Below are 19,775 nucleotides of genomic sequence, written 5' to 3'. Positions count from 1 at the left end.
GTTTTGTTTGTTTGTTTGTTTTTTACTAAGAGAAATTGTTCCTTTTAAAAATGTAATTAGTTTTGAAATTTGGTCTTCTGGGTATCCATGGAAACTATATACCTCCTGATTGCCATGCTGGAGGTGGAAAGCATTCTCTTATGGTTAGATGTTTGTGACTCTGTCAGGGAAGGGAAGTCTATATGAATTGCATATGAGAAATAAAAATTAGTTCTCTGGATGTTAGACGCTCACAGCAGATGGAAAAGTAATAAAACCTACGACTTCCCAGGAAGCAAGGAGCGGGTCTCATGCTGGCTTTTTGAAGTGTGGACAGCACAGAGAGGGCTTGCTGGAGGGAAGGGGCATAGTGGAGGGTGGAAGGGCTTGGGTCTCCTTCTGTGTCACGGCCTGTGAGGACCTGCAGCTCCTTGCTCAGCTCAGTTGAGATGATGTGCTTATGGCATCCACCAGTGGGCTGGCCTCAGGGACACCTGTTCAGAGGTTGGGATGGTGGGGCCGGAGGGGTAGGGAGGGAAGCATCCAGGCCTGGGTTTGAGCAGCTGCTGGCTGCCCAGAGCTCAGCCTCCATGAGTCATCTGTGGGTCTGGAGGCCAGCCGTGAAGAAGGAAGGGAGCGTTCAGTTAATGCTCTGACGCCCCCAGAGCACTCTGAAGGCACCACAGAAATTGTGGGGCAGTTATTAGCAGCTCCATCCATAATGTTCATTGTTTGTTTAAATGCTTTCCCCCAATCACGTAATCCTAACCTTTTATTTAAAGTAAGTGCTGTGGGTCTGCTTTAAAAGCTGACGAAAATGGCTTTTATTGGACATCATCGCTTTATTTGTAAAGGGAGAGTTGAGACTCAAAGAGAAGAATTTGGTCAATTGATTTAAGGTTGTTGGAGGATTGAAGTGTTACTTGATTGCTGGTCTTATCCAGGATTTTGAGATTTCAAGGAAAAGTGGACAATGCCTGCTTGTGTCCGAGGGACTCCAGCTGTCATATGATCTGCAGACCAGCCCCCGAGCAGCAGCGCAGGCAGTCTCTTTGCTGAGGAGTCCACGGAGAGAGCTAGCTTCAGAGCGCGTGGGATGTGCCGGCTCGGGAGTCATGTAGCCAAGAACTGGTTTTGGTCGTAGCCTTAGGTCTGCATAAAAGTTGCACACTACGGGGACGTGACATTTGTATGGCCTGAGATTTAATACTTGGCGCAAGTTGGAGGAGGTGGCAGGAGTGAGTGCACTGCAGTCCTGTGCCTACACGGTGGCCACGGGGCTGCCGGGCGGAGAGAACCATCCTGTGACGCTCTCGTGTGAGTCCAGGACACGTGGACAGTGGGTAGAAAGAAGTCACCACCACAGTGGTGGTCTGTTTCACCACAGACCTCTTTGGGTATAAGCAATGGAAAGGGCCTTTTGGCTGTATATAAAAAGCATCATGATTATAAACTCCTAGGACTTTACTTATAGCTTGATTCTCTCATTAGGAACATGATTATGGAAGAAATAAACGGAGCAAGTTAGACTGCAAAAATCACATGAGGTTGCTTTTTCTATGGCTTTCATCTTCTAAATGTGGACGTTTCTATTATGTCTCTCTTCCAGATGTACACACAGCGACTCTGGTGTGCAGATACATTATGAGCCAGCTGTAGTATATACACTCCCTAACTGACTGAACAATAGGGCGTTTTCGGGGGCCTTGCAGGAGGCACTAGCAGGACGCACCGCCAGCTTCTTTAGCTCTGTGATTGGTGACGGATCCACCTGTTATCTGGTTGCACGTTATTCCTGTTGTCCTAAGACAAGGTTCCCCAGGGTTCGCTCCTTAATGAGCAGTGGAGAAGTAACCCAGGGTTAGGGTGTACGTGCAGACTTTATTCTCCCCAGTGTCTTCAAGGTAGTATGGCATGAGATTTTTTTTTTAAATTAGAGATGTTTAAATTTTCAGGTTTTCTTTTTTTTTTTTAGTGACTTTTTCATGTCTCCTGAAAGAAATGAAAAAAGAAAAAAAAATCTACTCACCAATAAAACCCAGCAGTTGCCAAATAACTGTAAAACATATTAGAGAAATAGTGTTGGGGCCTTTTTAATTAGTTTAACTGTGCTTTTACAGCTGAACTATAATATGTGACCAAATGCATTACCTGAGTGTTTACCTTTTTTTTTTTTTCTTTTTGGCCACGTGGAAGTACCTCAAGAGGTGGAATGTGACACACCCAGAGAATGAGGCGCTCAAGGGCCTAGGAACTTGAGAAGGCCAGGGCAGCAGGGCCCTTCATCTCCAGCTCAGCTCTGCCGGTGCTAATTGGGGAGCAGAGAGCCACTGAGCTCCTTTGGAGATGAGTTTTAAAAAGTGTGTGTGTGTGTGTTCACAAGGGGTTTGTTCTCCTGCCCTCTGTAGAAAGGGCTAGGGAGAATTCTAGCAAGAAATCCCCCCACCTTTGAGAGACGTTGTAGATCCCACTCAACTGAAGTCCTTCTCACAAAGAGGGCCCTCCTGAGAAGTGCTGTTTGCTCCATAGACCAAAAGGACTAATGTGATTCTATTACATATTTTAAAATTCTCTCTCCGCAATTCTTTTTTTTAAGTTAATTTATTTATTTATTTTTTGGCGGCGTTGGGTCTTTGTTGCAGCACACGGGCTTTCTCTAGTTGCGGCGAGCTGGGGCTACTCTTTGTTGTGGTGCGCAGGCTTCTCACTGCGGTGGCTTCTCTTGTTGCGGAGCATGGGCTCTAGGCACGTGGGCTTCAGTAGTTGTGGCTCACGGACTCTAGCGCACAGGCTCAGTAGTTGTGGCTCACGGGCTTCAGTAGTTGTGGCTTGCGGGCTCTAGCGCGCAGGCTCAGTAATCGTGGCGCGCAGGCTCAGTAGTTGTGGCGCATGGGCTCAGTTGCTCCGTGGCATGTGGGATCTTCCTGGACCAGGACTTGAACCTGTGCCCCTGCATTGGCAGGCAGATTCTTTATTTTTTTAATTAATTAATTAATTTATTTTTGGCTGTGTTGGGTCTTCGTTTCTGTGCATGGACTTTCTCTAGTTGCGGCAAGCAGGGCCACTCTTCATCGTGGTGTGCGGGCCTCTCACTGTCGCAGTGTCTCTTGCTGTGGAGCACAAGCTCCAGACGTGCAGGCTCAGTAGCTGTGGCTCACGGGCTCTAGAGCACAGGCTGAGTAGCTGTGGTTCACGGGCCTAGTTGCTCCGTGGCATGTGGGATCTTCCCAGACCAGGGCTCGAACCCGTGTCCCCTGCATTGGCAGGCAGATTCTCAACCACTCCACCACCAGGGAAGCCCTGCAGGCAGATTCTCAACCACTGCACCACCAGGGAAGTCCTCCCAATTCTTTTCATTTGTGTATTTCATGAATTTTCTAGTTCAAGTTGAGGAGTTGTTCTAGGTTACGTTTTGTTTGGGCCGTGTGTGTGGGGTTAGGGGTAATTTTTATAACAGGAGAATCTTTATCATGTTTTATTCCGCATAATCTGGAACGTAATGTACTGTGAACAGTTCATTACCTGCATGTCAAGTTGCAGATGTTCCTAGGTTAACTACAAATTATGATTTTTTCTTTTAAGAGCAGTTTTGTGGTTAAATGGTGATGCTTTGACCTTAAAGAGATCACCTTCTCCTATTTGGGCAAAGTACGATATCAGTTTGCACATGATTTAGTAAATAAAATGGAAACCCTTTCCTTCTGGCCTGCCTTTTAGAGTCAAGGGATTCTGGGTCTGTGTGTGTGTGTGTGTGTGTGTGTGTGTGTGTGTGTGTGTGTGTGTGTGTGTGTGTGTGTGTGTGTAATGAAGAATTTTTATATCTGGTGAAAAACAGACCCCAAATGGGAGGATTAAAAAAAACCAAACTGATCTATTTGATGAACTGAAGTGAATGAGAATAGGGTAGAAACCCTCGCTAACTGATTGTGGTATAAAATACCTCACACCTGTGTCCGTAGGTTGGACTTAAGACTGGTGCAAAGGCCCTTTTAATAGCGGTGACAGGAAGTGTTTTAGTGGACTTAAGCTAAGCTGTCAAACTTTAAAATCTGAGTGGCTTAACGCACAAAATGTCATTGCTTTTCATGTGAAATCTGCTGTAGGCCAGCAGCTCTCTGCGGTAGCTCCCTTCCCAGCAGTGACCCAGGGTCCGTGCTGCTGTCGTCCTGTAGCCCCCTGCCCGCCACTGCACATGCTTCCAGGTTGCCACAGTAAGGAGAGAGCCAGCAGGCCACACATCAGCTTTTAAAAGCTTCAGCCTGGAAGTGATGTGTGTCATCTTTGCCCACAGCCCATTGGCTGGAACTTGTCATGTGATCCGTCGCATGCAGAGGTGCAGGGGTGCTAGGCAGTGTGGAAGAACACTTGGATATCCTCTGAGCAGTGAACTGCTTTGCCACTCTCCTTACTCTTTCTCATTCAGGCTCACTGTGCCGATAAATAAACCACGTGAGGCTTAGGCCCAAAGCATAGAGCACAGGAGTTAACCGGTGCGGAGAGCAGAGCTTCTCAGAGTGTGAGCCTCGGACCAGCAGCCTCAGCATCACCTGGGAACTTGTTAGAAACACACATTCTTAGGACCCGCCCTAGACCTTCTGAGTCAGAAATCTGTTACATTACGCTCTCGGGCTGCTTGCTGAAGTTTGGGGACCGCGGCCCTGGGTGAAGAGAATATCTGTAGTGCCCGCTGGACTGACAGTGAGTGAATCAGCGCTGATACGCGTGTGGGCAGTCGGTGCTCTCCGTCCCACTTTGCACACATAACCCCCGTGTCCCGCAGCGGCTGCGTGAAGTAGGTGTTACTGTTGTCTCCTCCTTGCAGCTGAGGAAACCGAGGCAGAGAAAGGTTCTGTAACTAAGGGTGGTGCCGCCACAGCTGGCAAGTGGAAGAGGCAGGATTTGGACCCGGGCGACGTGGCTCCCGAGCCCGCTCCTCAGCTGCCGTGCCATCCTGCTCGCCGGCCCTGCGGTGGCCACCCTGTGGTCGTTTTCACTTTTTCTCGAATGGAGATGGTCTGGCGGCATGAGCAGGAAGTGTGGTGTGTTGGTGGCAGTTCACGCTGCGAGCTGAGCCCCTCGCCACAGCTCGGTTCGTTGGTGGTTTATGCGTGTGGCGGGCTGCCGGGGCCTGGCCCGGCCTGGGGCTTGCACGGCCCGGGCGGCCCGTCATCTGAGCCGGAGCGGCTCGCGGCCTGGGGCTCTTCGGGGCAGCACGGAGTTGCTAGCGGGAAGCGTTTGCTCAGAGTGAGGCGGCCGGTCACGCCGGAGAACGTTTCCTTCAGTTATTAGCCTGTGCGTCAGCTTCGAGCTGTGAGCGAAGCCCCGAAGCCCCGTTCTCATCCGCTTGCCTCCTGATTCTTCTGGAGCCATTCATTTGCCATCACCTGCCCTCTCTGGGATGCGCATCTGGGGCCTGATTCCACGAGGTGGTCTAAAGCCGCTTTCTGAGTTTGAGTAGAGAAATGTGTTTTTTCTTCCAAGAAAATTGATTAAAGGGCTCTCCTTCCACTTGGGAGATGCAGGTCAAGTTAGATGTGATCTAACCTTTTGAATTTTGACCTGATTGGAACAGATTTTCCAAATGGCAGTGAGAACAGCTTTTCAAGCAGTTCCGTTTCCTTGCATCCTTTTCAAATTTTTAATGATTAACTGCCTTTTCTTTCTTCCCGGTGGCTCTGTTGTGTGTTGTTGCTTAGGTGTGCTCTGCTGGCCCCTGTGTTCCTTTGCCTTCTTTGTCTCTTGTGCTCAGCAGCCTGGAACTGAGCTGGCTCCTGGGCAGCCCGGCCCAGGGTGGTACCAGCTTTGCCTGTAGGTAGAGGATAAAGATAGCATCACCCCTTTCAGTTTTCATGTGGGCTGGGAACAGCTGCGATGCTTCGTAGAGCTCTGAACATAACATTTCATTCCAGGGTTGCTGAAATTTTTAGTTTTCTGCCAGCCAGGGCTTAACCACGGGGTTTTCACATTCAGACTTGGAGTCTGGCGTTTTCCTGTGAGAAGCAGTTGCCTGTCTACTTGAGTAACTTAAGAGAACACAGGTGGTGGAGGGGGAGGGAGGAGACCGTGTGTGTGTTTGAAAGACCCAGGTTCTTCCTTCCTTTCCCTCCATCCCTTCCTTTGCCTTCATCACTTTCCGCGGTGTAGCTTGTGTAGGCGCTCTCACAGAGGTCTAGAAGCTTGAAGCAAATCTTGAGTCAGATCTAAACAAAAGAAGAAAGAACTGACCTAAACAAGAGCAACTGAACTCACACTAATTGAATCACCGGGCCCTGCGTGCAGATGTGCCGAGACCAGCTGACCCTGAGAACTCGGGAAGCCCCAGCCCATGCCTGGGGTGGGCCGAGTGCCTCTTAAGAACCACGCCTGGGTCCTGAGCGGGTTCCCGGCTGCATTCCGCACCAAGGTGCATCTGATGGGTTTAGAGTTGCAAAGTTCAGCCTGGTGAGAAAAACTCGGTGAAAGCCATTTGGGGTGGGTTGGGTGTTTGGAAAAGGTTTTCTCTCCCCTCGCAGACCTGGTGTCCTTGCTGTTTGTAGATAGAATCCACTTGTTTACTGCTGAGGAAAGCAGCTACATGTGTGAATCGGACATCTGTTGAAAGAAACGTACCAGGCTTGCCTCAAATAGTAGGAATAAAAGATGCAACCGTTTGAAATAACACCGTTTTCCTCCCTTCTCCTCAGCCAGCCATCCAGAGTAGGAAACAGGATGCCAGACTTAACCCTGAGTAGGAAGAGGGTGTTCCAAAGGGCCTCCTGGCTCCTCCCCTGGGCCCATTCTTGTTCCCCAGCACCTTGAGGTCATGTGATTGTAAAGACCTAAGCTAAGAGCACCCCTCTCCCTGCCCAACCCCCGTTAAGCCACTGCATTCCCTCCCGCCAGCTCGCTGGGGTCTTCTGCTCCTGAAGCCATCAGTCCCCCTTTTCTCTTCCTCCTACTCACAGCATCTGACCCGCTGCCTACTTTCTAGAGATTACTAATCCGCAGACTGAGTGCCTACTGTGTGCTCAAGATGAGGACCACCCAACTGTGAACTTCCTTCAGCTCCCCCTTAGGTTCGCTTTACTCTTGCATCTTTCGGACTCAGAGGGGTTTTATGCCCCTTCGTTGCTAGTGCTTTCACATTTATTTGGACACCACGTTCTCCTCCTTCCTGGGGACCTCATTCCTAGCAGCCCTTGTTCCTATGTCTGTGGCTCAGAATGGGTGTTCTTCATGTTCCATACTGGACCCTCTCATCTCTGAGCCTCCACTCTGCCAGTTCAGGCCTCCCCTCTCTGTGGAGGGGTCGATTCCCCCCTGCACTCATGAGTTCCAGTATCTCACCAAGGTACCAAGACCTTCCTTTCTCATCCACTACATTTCTTCACTTGCCAAGTGTCTAAAAAAGTAATTGAGGGCTTCCCTGGTGGCGCAGTGGTTGAGAGTCCGCCTGCCGATGCAGGGGATGCGGGTTCGTGCTCCGGTCCGGGAAGATCCCACGTGCCGCGGAGCGGCCGGGCCCGTGAGCCATGGCCGCTGAGCCTGCACGTCCGGAGCACAGGCTCCGCAATGGGAGAGGCCACAGCAGTGAGAGGCCCGTGTACCCGTGTACCGAAAAAAAAAAAAAAAGTAATTGAGCCCAACCCCCTTAACAGTGGAAAACTTCTTCGAGCCTGTGGCAGGAGCCACTTCCTGCTCAGCTCCCTCCAGGTCTCTGCAGTTCTTTGAAAGGCATTCAGGTTTATCTTTCCCTCTCTATTTCCTTTGTTCCCATTTCAGTCTGGTCTCCCTCCCCTGCTGTCCCATACCTTGTTCAAACAGGTTTCCTTAAAACTCTGACATCATCCTCTGGTGCTGCCCCGACACCCCCTGCTGCCCTGGCCCAGCTTTCTCAGCTCCCCGCGACTGCCCCGCATGCCTTAGACAAGCAGGACCTGGCTCCGGGGCTTCTCGCGGTCCTCCCTGGGTATCAGCTCCTCCAGGCTCTCTTCCACCTCGGACACCCCTCCACTCTCATGCCAGTGGTTTTTCCGGACTTAAAATTAGTACTGCATACACAACACTAAATTCTCTTACCTTCTCATGGTTTCTTCTTTCCTCACCTAGGTGGTGAGCTCCTGGAACATCTCTTCTCCCCCTCCCCCGACTCCCGCAACCCCCTGCCCTGCCCTGCCCAGTCTTGTAGTAGATGGATAGTTACTAATTGAGGTAACAATCTTCAGGAAATATTTAAGGGCCTTAGGTGGGGCATTGCCCCCCCCCCCACCACCTTTTGAAGGGAGATTGCAGGTTGCATTTGTTTATTTTTTCAGACGGAGTTTTTTTTTAATCCTCTGACAGCTTGAAGGCCAGAAAAAATTGGTTAGTTTTCACCTTCAAAGGACACATGAGAAAACAAGGACCAAGCTAGCCCCCCACCAGCCCAATACCTTCTGACCTCAGTCACCAGAGTCACTCTTCTCACTCCGCTGGTTGTGACTCGTGAATTTTACAGTTGATATAATCCTCCCTTTTACAGCCAATGTATTCTATTTATGCATTGCAATTTAAGTAAGGACTGCTTAGAGGGAATCAGTTTAAATTCTTGGTTCCTATTTAAAAGGCTCACTAATGCCCCCATTACCTTTTGTTAATTAAAAAACAAACATCCTCCACAAGACCACCGTCTATTCTAGGACTCCTTTGAGATTCCCAGGAATTGCTAGTGCTTGGGCCACACTTACACCTATTATGTGGATCTTAGAGAAGACCTCCTCAGTGCCTTGGATGGCCTAGAGATGGTGATAATATGCACTGTTTTAACCTAATATCATCAAGAAACTAACTTGGTTCCATCAGTTATTTCTGGAATAATGGGAACAGAACAAAACCATATAAACCCAGTGACATAGACGGGAGGCGGGGGGTGCCTCACGATGATCTCGCCCCACCTCCTCTCTGTAGGACGAATTCTGCCTAAAATTATGACTGTTTATAGCAGGCATTGGGAGCTTATTGGGGGAATGGATGTCACTAACTTTTATTGAGTTATTGCCACGTATCAGACACTATTTGAAGTGAATTACATGGTTAATCTCATTTTCATAAGAAAAAGGAAGGTTTGAAAATCTGATCAAATTTATGGACTCCCCCCCCAAAAAATGATACCACATAAATTTTGCATCGTTTCAAGTGTATGAGTTTTGTGCTTGTCTGTAGAGCAGGGCTTATCAACCTGAGCATATCACCCCTAGTAGGTGGCCCAGATTTATAGGATGAACTATATAAACACCTACTGTGTGCCGGGCACTGGGCTGTGACAAAAGAAAGGTCAGAAGGGAGAGGAGGAAGGAGGGAACAGTTTAACAGCTTAAAAACGAATGCAGTTTGATTACTTTCTTTCTTGTATCTTTTTAAAAAAATAACTTTAAATTACAAAAATCAAGTTTACATTAAATTATAGTGACATTAAATTACACCTTTATTTTTAAAGGATCACTATAGTCCCATGATGCGTATCTCATTTCAGGTGGCCTCTGCCAGACTTATCCATGAATACGTTGCAACATAGAATGCCTAAATGTACTAGGTTGCTTTTTAACCTTGGTCTAACTTACATTTTCCCATGTTTTCACACACTGGCCTTCACAAGTAAGGTGGGACCAGGCCTGAGCAGGTTTTGGGTAGATGGTGCAGGGAGCTGATGACTCACCTAGAAGAAGTGAGCCTAGCTTAGGAGATGTCCCTCTGTTGTTGCTTTCATGGGCTATTTCCCTTTATACATTGAAACTCTGATAAACCCTGGAAAGAATAAAGAATCATAGCAAAGTAAGTTACTTCTGGGGTCAGCTCACTGCCCTCCCATGCCTTCCAGTTAAAACTATACTAGATCATCTTTATTCCTGCTTTAGGGCTTGAAAACCGGGGGAAGCAAAGGAATGAATTAAGGACCACCATCTAGTAACTCAGGATTACTGTGGGAAAAAAATACCATAGACCTACACTGTCCAGTACAACAGCTGGCTAGGCACATGTGGCTATTTAAATTTAACTGAAATGAAAATTTTAAATTTAGTCCCTTAGCCACATTAGCCTTATGTCAGGTGCTCAGCGGCCACGTGTGGCTCGAGACTGCCAGACTGGACAGCGCAGAGATTCTTTTCGTCTTTGGACAGCGCCACTCTGGACCGTATCGATTCAATAAAATGTTTTACCCAGCATCTAATGTGTTCGTTTTATAGGCTAGGCTCTTTGAAAGGGAGAACAGGATGGATTTCGGTTTTGTCTTGTTTTGTATTTGGTACAGTTTTGTGTGGACTTGTAACCTGTAAGTTAAGGCTGTTTAAGCACTTTCCCCCCACGTCAGCAGCCCATTTGACAACGAATACGTGCATTTATATGTCTGTTATGTATTCGGTCCAACCGCAAGTGTCTCATCTTCCTGTGCCTGACAGCCCCCTGGCCCTCCTTTCCCACCTCCTCCAGAACCTTCTTCTTTTTCCCATCTGCTCCTTTCTGGCTGGGGACAGTCTTTGGATTTCTTTTAAACAGAACTCCTTGCTTAATCCTGCTACTCAGTAACCAGTCCCTTCCTGCTGTATTCTCTTTGTTCTCTCCTGTGCTGGGAAGTTTTCCTGCATCGAAGTTAACTGCCTTGTGTCCCAGTCTGTTGCCAGCGCAGGAAGCCCAGCGCCTCCCTGACCTTCGCCCTCCCTCCTGGCAGCCTGGTCGGTCCCTCGGTGATGTTCTCCTGACCCCGTGCTCCTCATGGCTGTCCCTTAGTCTGTATTGCAGTAACCTCCTATCTGGGTTATGTGCCTCTAATCGTCAAATTTTTAAACTGCTGCCAAGAGTTTTTGAAAATATGGTTACGATTATTTCATCCCAGAGGTTTTCTTCCAAAAGAGTGGTGGGGGCTTCAGTGGGTTCCCACAGCCACAGGATAAAGTTCACCCCTCTGAGGTGGAGCCTTGACCTCAGTCAGCATCGTTTTGCCAGCCCCATCTTTGCCGTTTCCTCCACTCCACTCTTACTCCTTTTGCACAGTGGGCTGGTGTAGTCTGATGGCTCCCAAGGGTTTTGTTTGCATGGGCCAGAGACCGAAGGCAAAGCTCTGGCAGTTACACAGGGGATTGCCATTTTTTTCTTTTGCCAAGTAAGGGTGTTAAAAAACAGTCCCAACCATGTACTGTCTTTATCATTTCCTCTTTTTTTAAAAAAAATAAATTTATTTATTCATTTGTTTAATTTTTGGCTACATTGGGTCTTCGCTGCTGCGCGCGGGTTTTCTCTAGTTGTGGTGAGTGGGGGCTACTCTGTTGTGGTGCGCGGGCTTCTCTTGTTGCGGAGCACGGGCTCTAGGCGCGGGCTCAGTAGTTGCGGCTCGCGGGCTTAGTTGCTCTGCGACACGTGGGGTCTTCCCGGACCAGGGCTCGAAACCGTGTCCCCTGCACTGGCGGGCGGATTCTTAACGTCTGCGCCACCCGGGAAACCTATCATTTCCTCTTCAAAGGGGGCATTTTAACCTAAAAAGACGAATGCGTTCAGCATCGTGAGAATCTCTGTTAAGTCCTCATTTTAGGCGCATTTCGGAGCTAGTGCTCTCATGGCACGGTGTCCCATCCGGATGTACCTCTAGGGTCTCCATGCTTTTCCCTCGTGCACTTCCTTCTGACTGGAATGCCCTGTCTTCTGAAAGCCGGATCTTTCCTCCAAGCTCAGGTTTGCTTCTGCCCCACTTCCCTCACGCTTGATGACTTACCTCTGGGGAGCCCTGCAGCCTTTCGAGCTTGTGGCTCATAATCCATTTTCCCTTGGGTTGGAGTTTATCTCTTTGTGTCCTGTCTACTCTGTCTCCCCAGCCTGAGTGTCAGCCTTTGAGGCCAGGGGCTCTATCTTCCAGCCCTTGGTTCTAACATCCGGAACTTGAGGCAGACTAATGTCTGAGAATGAGCGCCATCCCACTTCAGAGTTTCACAGTGATACCAGATCTTGCCCTACATCTAGGGCACAAAAATAGTATAGAACCTCTTCACTCATTTTAACCCCTGCATTGAATGCACATTTTCTGTGCCCTCGCCCAGGCTTTGGCTCTAGCACACTGAAAGCAGCAAGGATGGGCCTGGAACTCAAACTGCAGGAAACTAAAGACACTCATTTTTTTAAATGAAAGCTGTTTGGTGGCTGAAGCTGTCGAAATGATAAGTGAGAAGAAGCTGTGGAAGTTTTAGGGCCTGGCAACTTTGATGGATTAATGTGTCCCTTTGTTTTCCCTTTCTTCAAGCTAAAAGAATTAAAACAGCATTTGCCTAATATTGTGAGTGCGGCTAATAACATCTGACTGTAAATTTGGGTTGCACAGAATGTGTGACTGGCAGCGAGATTGCACGGCACTTTCAAAATCTCCCCACAGGCCGGCGGAGCTGGGGGTTACCTTGCATATCCGTCTTCCAAACTGTGATCCCACTAAATGAATCTTGGCTGATAGGGTAAAAAAAGACATCCCCACGATGAGTCGTTTCTTGGTGGTGAAGCCCTGAGAGGCTTATTCTTGCCTTGGCTACGGCATGGCGTTAGGGATTAACTACAAGGAATAAAGAGACGGTGAGGTCCTTTTCTTCCCTCACATCCCCATCTATACAGCATTTTCACTGTGGCTAGGTAGCAGATTGTATAATCTGTTAGACCTTTATTTTTTCCCCCTTAGGCAAATTCTGTTTCCAGATTGGAAACCTGCCAGGATGTCCCTGGCCTCTCATATAGTTTTGGAAAAGTGTCAGTTATAATTCCGATCTGTTAAGTAACCAGGGCCACTCTCTCGAGTTATATTTTGACTTCTGCATTTTCGTCGTGGGGCCGGCAGAGCATGAAATTGGGTTTGTGTGAACGTGTGCGTGCCTGGGTGCAGTGGACTGCGTTTTCTTTCCAGAATTGTAATGAAGCATCTTAAAGGGCTTTGAAAAAGTTTCCTCGGGCATATTCAGGGAGCGCGGTAGATGCCATTGTTTCGCGAGTTTTCTGTTTTCTTTGTCTGTACAGGTTGTTCCTGACTTCGTGGCTGGGAGGAAGGTGAGGACGTGGAACATTTGCCGTTTGGCCTCTGGGGCTGAGCCGGTTAGCTGGCTCCTGTTCTCAGATGGGCCAGCGACACAGCCCAGCCCTGTGGCGACAGGAGAGGGGCCGTATAGGAGGCAGCGTGCTTGCTCTGGGCTGTGCACACTCTTTTTTACTCTGGTATCTCGCCTCATAAAAAAAGATCCTAAAAGTACCGGCTCCGTTTTGGAGTGTTGGCACAGGAATTGTTGTGGGTTTAATGCGTAACCTGGCTTCTGTCACTCATTCGCCCCCATTTTCTCCACTGCCTTGCGTATGTCACCACTCCATCACCTCTCTCCCGCCCCTCCCTCTTGCCTCTGAGATTGTGAGGGGTTAGGGGATGTGTGTTTAGGCCAGGAAGTTTTTTCTTTTCGTTAATTGGCTTTGGAAAGATTCCTTATACCCCAGAAAGGAACTTTGGGGGACTGTTTCAAACATCTGATCTTATCATCCTCGGAACCTATTAACTTCACATGTGCCGATGTGATGCCAAGAAAATGGAAGTCCTGGCCTTGAATGTGGGGAGTCAGGGCCCTCTGTGCTCTGGTGTGTGGACGCCCTCTGGTCGCCCCACCCCGTAAGTGGCACACAGCCCCACATCTGCCTTGATTCCTTAAGAGGCGGAGTTTGGTCCTGGATATTCACGAGAACGCTTGTAGCATGAGGCAGGTGGAGGTCTTGAGAGACCAGGCCTAAGAACACCCAGGCATCTGGCAGAGCTGAGTCTCATGCGAGAGTTAGGCCTGGGAAGGACGTCAGAGGTCATGGCCTGTCCTCACTCTGCAGACGAGGGGTCTGGTGTATCCCAGGCCGCTTGCTTATTATGCAGGGAAGCACGTGGTGTGCTCCCTGCATTCCAGTGGTTAAGGATGTTATTAAATGCTACCGAATTACTTTAATAATAGCAGTATAAACTCAGACTTCAGCTGGAGCTACCGTAACTAACTTCTAGGGTTTTCTGGACTTTGATGAAGAGAGCTGTTAGGTTTGCTGCGGACAGAAAGCAGATATGTGCGTGAGCCAGGAAAGCGAGCTCTCCTTGGAAGCGGTGAGCCTCTACCACATGGAGGCGCGGGGGTGGGGTTGGGAGGGCGCTGGTCCACTGCACCTGGAGGCTTTTAAAGCCGGAGCTGAAATGGATGCTGGGTGGGTGTTGCTCGGCATCCTTCCGAGGTTTTGGAGGCCGGTCATGTTTTAAACGAGTCCAACAGCCCCTCTAGGCGGAGCTGCAGGAAACCCAGCCCCTGGCTTCATGTTGTTGGTGGTCAGGTCACCGGGAGATAAAAGGCCGGGACTGTTGGAGGCGAGGCCCCTTCTATCACTGGATGGCAAACTGTTAAGGGAAGATAAAAGGGGAGAGCAGCAATGTTCTTTTTGAACAACACGAGGGGGCCTTTATCGCAGGCAGTCAAGTCGATGCAGGGGGTCAGCAGGAGAGCCTCGGCTTTCTGGCTGCAAGCATGTTAGAGAGCTCTCCTGGGGAAGCACGCGTGGTTTCCCAAATGCGCGAGATCAACTCTGTTCCCTGGAGATAGTGGTAGAAGCCAGTCTTCTTCAACCACAGCGGTCCGTGTGACTAGGAATGTCTGTAATGTTGGTAGTGTAATGTCAGCTTAAGTTAAATGGGCATTAGCTTGGGTTTCCAGATCTTCGTGCCCCAGAGGGTTTCCCTGTGGAGGTGTGTGACCCTCGGGACCAGGAGGAAGTGTCAGGCTGGCCTGGTCAGCGGGGAGCGCAGGAGGCCGGCTCTGTTTCCTTGATTTCTCAGTGGCGTGTGCTCTCCTCTCAGGTTCCCTCCGCCACTGGCTGGGTTCTCGCTCAGGCCTGAGCCCCTAAGGGAGGGGATCTGTCCGACTGGTGCGGATCTCCCCTTTTGGAATTTCCTTCCTGTTCTTTGTCACTTCAGGGTGAGTTTAGTGGCTCGCGAAGGGGTAATGGCTTTCTCAGGGTGGGGCTGGTAAAACGTGACCCCACCTTGAAGAGACTGGGCCTGGTCAGGGCCGCAGCGTGAGCTCAGGCAGAGGTAGACAGCAGACGTGCTTTGGGCACAGTGTACTTGTTTCAGACCCGCCGGGCTGGGGCTTCGGCCCTCGGTTCAGCGAGACACCCCACACCCTCCTGGCTGTTGGGGAGAAACAGAGCCCAGGCTTCCTCCAGGACCGGCTGGTCCACTACCGCCTTCCTCCCCAGGTGCCTCTGCCGGCAGCTCTTTACAGCTCGGGGAGGGGGACCTCAGCCGCACGCGCCCCCCTTCCCTCCCAGCGCCCCATCCTGCCCCTAGCCGCTTTGGGCTTGTGCTCAGTTTGCTTTAAGAAACACCATTTGCTTGCTAGTGTTTTTGGTTGGTTGGCTTGTGATAAACACTTATCAACGTCTTGTATCTCAGAGTATTTGTTTTTCTTCATAGATAGAGTGGTGAATAATTTTCTTAGAGGCAAAATAGAGGGGAAAATGGTCACCCGTTAGGAGGCATAGCGGGCAGCCCTTGGAGCCCGCAGTCGTTGGGGCCAGCAAACTCAGAGTCATTCTCAGCTGACAGTTTGTAACGTCTGCTCACCCACTGTGAAATTTCGACCCCAGCTGACTGCCTTTCCGATGCGCTGGGTGAGGAAAGATGTGATCTCCTCCTTCCACTGAGCTAGAAGCATTTCCAACAACACTTTGATCTTCCGCAGAGTCATCTTGGTTTTATAAGGGGCGTCGTGCTGAACCCGCCCTGAATTCTGGGAATGTGCAGCCCAGACGCTAGGGTAACCACCTGTCCTGGGGGTGCTCAGCTTGCATCCAGCTCCTCCTCAAGGGAGAAGTAGAGAATCCTGTTTCTGCAGCCTGACCCTTTACCGAGCGCCTGTTGGAGGGAAGAGAGCGACCAGCCCCACGACCCCAGGGCCTGTGAAAGAGTTGCAGGATATTGCCTAAAACCCTCTGCAAACTGCTACTGAACTTTGCCCCAGCTTCCTCCCCAAGCTGTAAATGTGACTGCAGGCGCTGAGGCCCACGCCAGAGGAGTGTCCAGAGCAAACCCAATCACTATAGTCCAGCTGCTAAGAGGCTGGGGCAGCTTGTGGGGTGTCAGCTGCACTGTGCTCTGGTTCTAGAGCTGAGAGGGGAGAGATGCAGGAGAGGGTGGGGAAGAGCCCTCGGGTCCTGTGGGAGCCCGCGGTGCAGACTTCCTTGATTAAGCACATGTGAGGCTGACCAGGATTTGTTTCAGCGGTGACCTGAAGCCGGAGGCGTTTTATTTCCTGCTGGCCATACAGCGCTGGCAGCAGCTGTTTTACTCCTAATTGTCCATGGGATTGCATTTGTGATAAGCTAAATTATATTTATATTTCATTGTTAAACTTGGGGGCTGGAGCAGAATTTTTTTTTAAGATCGGCAAACTGGGCCCTGCCCTCCAAGAGGCAGGGCAATCCAAGAGGGGACACCCAAGGCGGATGGAGGGGTTGGGGGAGGGCCAGCCGAGGGCCCAGCTAACCTGGAGCGTCGGGAGGCGAATAGCGTGGCATCAGTAGCTCATACTGGGCGTGCTGTGCTGTTTGTAAAGTGTTTTAGTTAATGTTCCTTTGATTGATTTCTGTACTGTAAAGTGTGGAGGGCTGGTATTACTAGCTTCATTTTCCGGATAAGGGAACTGAGGCTCAGAGACTTAAGTCTCTCCACTTGGTGGCAAGCTGAGTTTCCAGTCCAAGACAGAAGGTCCACATCGTGTGTTCTTTAGGCTTTGCTGCTGTCGTGTATTCTTCCTGGTGCATCCTTCTGACTCTTACAGTAGGACGAAAAAGGGGCTGTCCTCTTAGAAGTACTGAATCTGCAAGTCAGAAGGCTGGTCTGACTTGGTCTCCCACCCATTGCAGGACCCGGTTGTGGTTATCCACCCTCTGCTTGAACACTTCCAGAGACAACGAGCTCATTACTTCACGGGGCCGCATTCCTTCTGTGGGCAGCTCTAGTCGTTCACAGCTCTGGTATAAAGAATTATGGGGCCTCAGACCAGTTTCTTTGTGCCTCCCGCCCAAACCACGTTCCCGCCATGGTGGACACGGGGGAAGAGCGTGCCCTCTCCTTCATGCGCCAGGCCTGCGGGTGTCTCCAGTTCCTTCAGCCGTTTCTTGTTTTCCCACAGCTTGCTTTCCCAGTCCTCTAGCTTGCTAATCTCCCCTGTCTGAATGATTTTTCCATGATCCTTTTTGTGGCATCGGAAAGTGCAAGAATTTTGGAGTCAGACAACCTGGGCTAGAATCCTGGCTCTGCCCCTGCAGAGCTGTGGTAATAGCCAGCAGATAACCTAATCATTACCTGATACGATTTGGGGGAGGAGTAAATATATGTAAAGTGCCTAACATTTTGTGACCCAGAGTTTATGCCCCAATAGATAATACCCTGTAGTTATTAAAGAAGGATACTCTGAAAGACATGTAAATGGATAAACACTAGACTTGTGACATACCCTGACTAAAATCCTGTTTCCTCTTTTAGCAATAGCTTTCTTTTCTATTTAAAAATTCTTCAGCCAAGGTAAGAGGTGGAGGCCTCTCCCCACCCTTCCCAATAAGCCAGCAGAGCAGATCTAAGGGTGGCGCGGGGCCCCTAACCCTTGTCCCCCACCCCCGACCCAGGGTGCTCTTGTGAGACACCTCCTGCCTTAGGGAAGGCCCTGCCCTGCCCTGGGTCCCATGCCCCTCTGCTCAGCCTGAGGGCTCCCGCACCCCCTTTCTCACCAGCTTCCTCGCAGAGTAGAGAACCATACAGGTTTCTGCCAAGTTGGGCAAGAAGGTGATGAAATACCAGATCCTGGTGGCCAGGAAAAGTTTGGCTCACCTGGGGAGAGGGACAGGGCTGTGCCCATGGGCTGCCAGGCCCCTCCCTGAAGAGAGGCCACTGAGAACAAATGGTTGCCATGCGGCAGCTGCAGAAGCCGTGGCTCTGAGTCTGGCAGCAATGAGATGAGATCCCCGTGGGGCGATGAGATAGGGGTGGGGGGCAGAGCTGCAGGGGTGGAGTCAGCTCTTCGCAGGAAAGTATGTTATTGGGACCTGGCCCCGTTTCCTCCCTCCAGAGAAGCCAAGAGCCCTCAGAGGGATGCAGGAAGGAGAGTGGGGACCGCAGGACGGTTTTGTCCAGCATGTACCAGGAAGTCTCCCCACCTTTCCAGCGGTTCCTATTTTAAACAGTGAATTTACTCTGACTCACGTAGATAGGCTTGGTGAGCAAGAACCCTGTCTTCCCGGTCGGCACTCGCCTCCCTGCTGAAGTTGTAGGTAGTGTAGCAATTAAAACATCCAAGTGGTTTTTATTTTTAAAAGAGAGACTGTCCCTCTCCCTTAAGGCACCCCTTACCCACACACTTTACTGAGTATTAGAGTGTTCCTTTACGTGAAGACACTGGACTTTCCTTTTGAAAGGTAGCAGCAGCAGCCTGTGTTATTCCTGGTACCCGCTGGGGCCCCTGAAGCCTGAGCAGGAAGGGGGCAGCCGCTCTAGGCTGTAGGAACAGCCTCTGTTCCATTTTTCTCCCTCCACCGTGGGTCGCATTAAGAGAGAAACCACACTAGACAGTGAGCTAGTTCTGAGGCTGGGGGAGCTCTGGGGTTGCCTTCCCGCCCCTACAGCACATTCACTGCCAGGAGCAGCAGAGAAGGGGAGGGACCTGGGGGGGACCGTGAGGGTGTCCGGGGCCACCGGAGATCCCGGCCAAAGGCCTCAACTTTGGAGACCATCCCTCAGCACCCTGGAAGGAGCTTTCCTGTGAGTGACACAAGTTTGATGAATGCTGGAGAGAGGGGGCTTTGAGGATCCAGCGCTGCCTGAGGCGGGGGGGGGGGGCAGGGGGGGCGGGGGCAGGCTGAGTGGTTCTGCTTTCTGTGCACTGCAGGCTAGCCCTGCCCTGTCGGAAGCTCACGTCCTACTCCCCACTCCCGAGGGAGCCGAAATAGCCCCACGTAGATTTATCCCTCTCCCTCCGCCCTCAGTGTTTTAATTCTTTTTTAAACTTCTTTGTGGTAAATAAAGCTAAAGTCAGAACTGGGCTCTGAGTCTGCTCCAGCGCCTTGATTTTTGCTCCTGGGAGTATGATAAGCCAGCGGCTTCTTCCAGATCCTCATAGAAGGAACGTTTTTCAGGGAGATCCTTGGTTTTGTATCACCCTTCTTCCAGAATTCTGTGTAAAGCACTGGTCCTCAAAGCTGGATCTGATCCCCTGGGAGCCAACAAACAGACTCCAGGGCCTGCCCCCAGGGGAGTTTCTGATGCAGCAGTTCTGGGTGGTGCCCGAGAACCTGCATTTCTTCTTCCTCTCAGTTTAATCGAGATGTAATTGACGTACAGCACTGTGTTGGTTTAAGGTGTACAGCGTCGTGACTGACTCACATTTACTGAGACTGCATTTCTAAAGCAAGGTCTGTGGTGCCGCTGGACGGGACGACTCGGGTGGCCGTGCTGGAGCGAGAGGGTCGGTAGTAGTTAACCTCCCACTGAGTAGACGAGACTGTAAGGTTTCCTTCTGATGCTGAGCAGGGCCCTGTGGGGCTCCCTGGCATGGAGGCCTTTTTGTCCCCCATTTCTTGTAGGCAAGACTCCAACCTTCGCATGGGGTTTGCTTAATTGTGATCTGTGCAGTTCTGCGACTCGCTCTCCACCATCTGTGCTCCCTATCTCCTGCCCCCCAGTACTTCCTACACGTGCGTCTCCTCCACACCCCAGGAGAGGACCCCAAAGCGTGGACTCCAGGTCTGCAATC

General features: G+C 50.4%; 1 protein-coding gene across 11 annotated transcripts in view; it reads left to right on the top strand.

Moving 5' to 3' along the window:
* The window catches only part of RREB1 (ras responsive element binding protein 1), a 187,807-nt gene that overhangs the window by 84,131 nt on the left and 83,901 nt on the right, over positions 1–19,775 (top strand). Inside the window, exon 1 of one of the 11 annotated variants that reach the window (XM_067006796.1) lies at positions 14,013–14,083. The exons of the other annotated variants lie outside the window; for them this stretch is intronic. The gene's annotated coding sequence lies outside the window, so the exon portion shown is untranslated. Of the gene's footprint in view, positions 1–14,012; positions 14,084–19,775 lie in introns of those variants that run through there. 11 annotated transcript variants of the gene reach the window in all.

This window comes from Kogia breviceps, chromosome 10, assembly GCF_026419965.1.
Source record: "Kogia breviceps isolate mKogBre1 chromosome 10, mKogBre1 haplotype 1, whole genome shotgun sequence".
NCBI classification, from domain to species: Eukaryota; Metazoa; Chordata; class Mammalia; order Artiodactyla; family Physeteridae; genus Kogia; species Kogia breviceps.
This window is presented reverse-complemented; position numbering and strand designations above follow the sequence as displayed.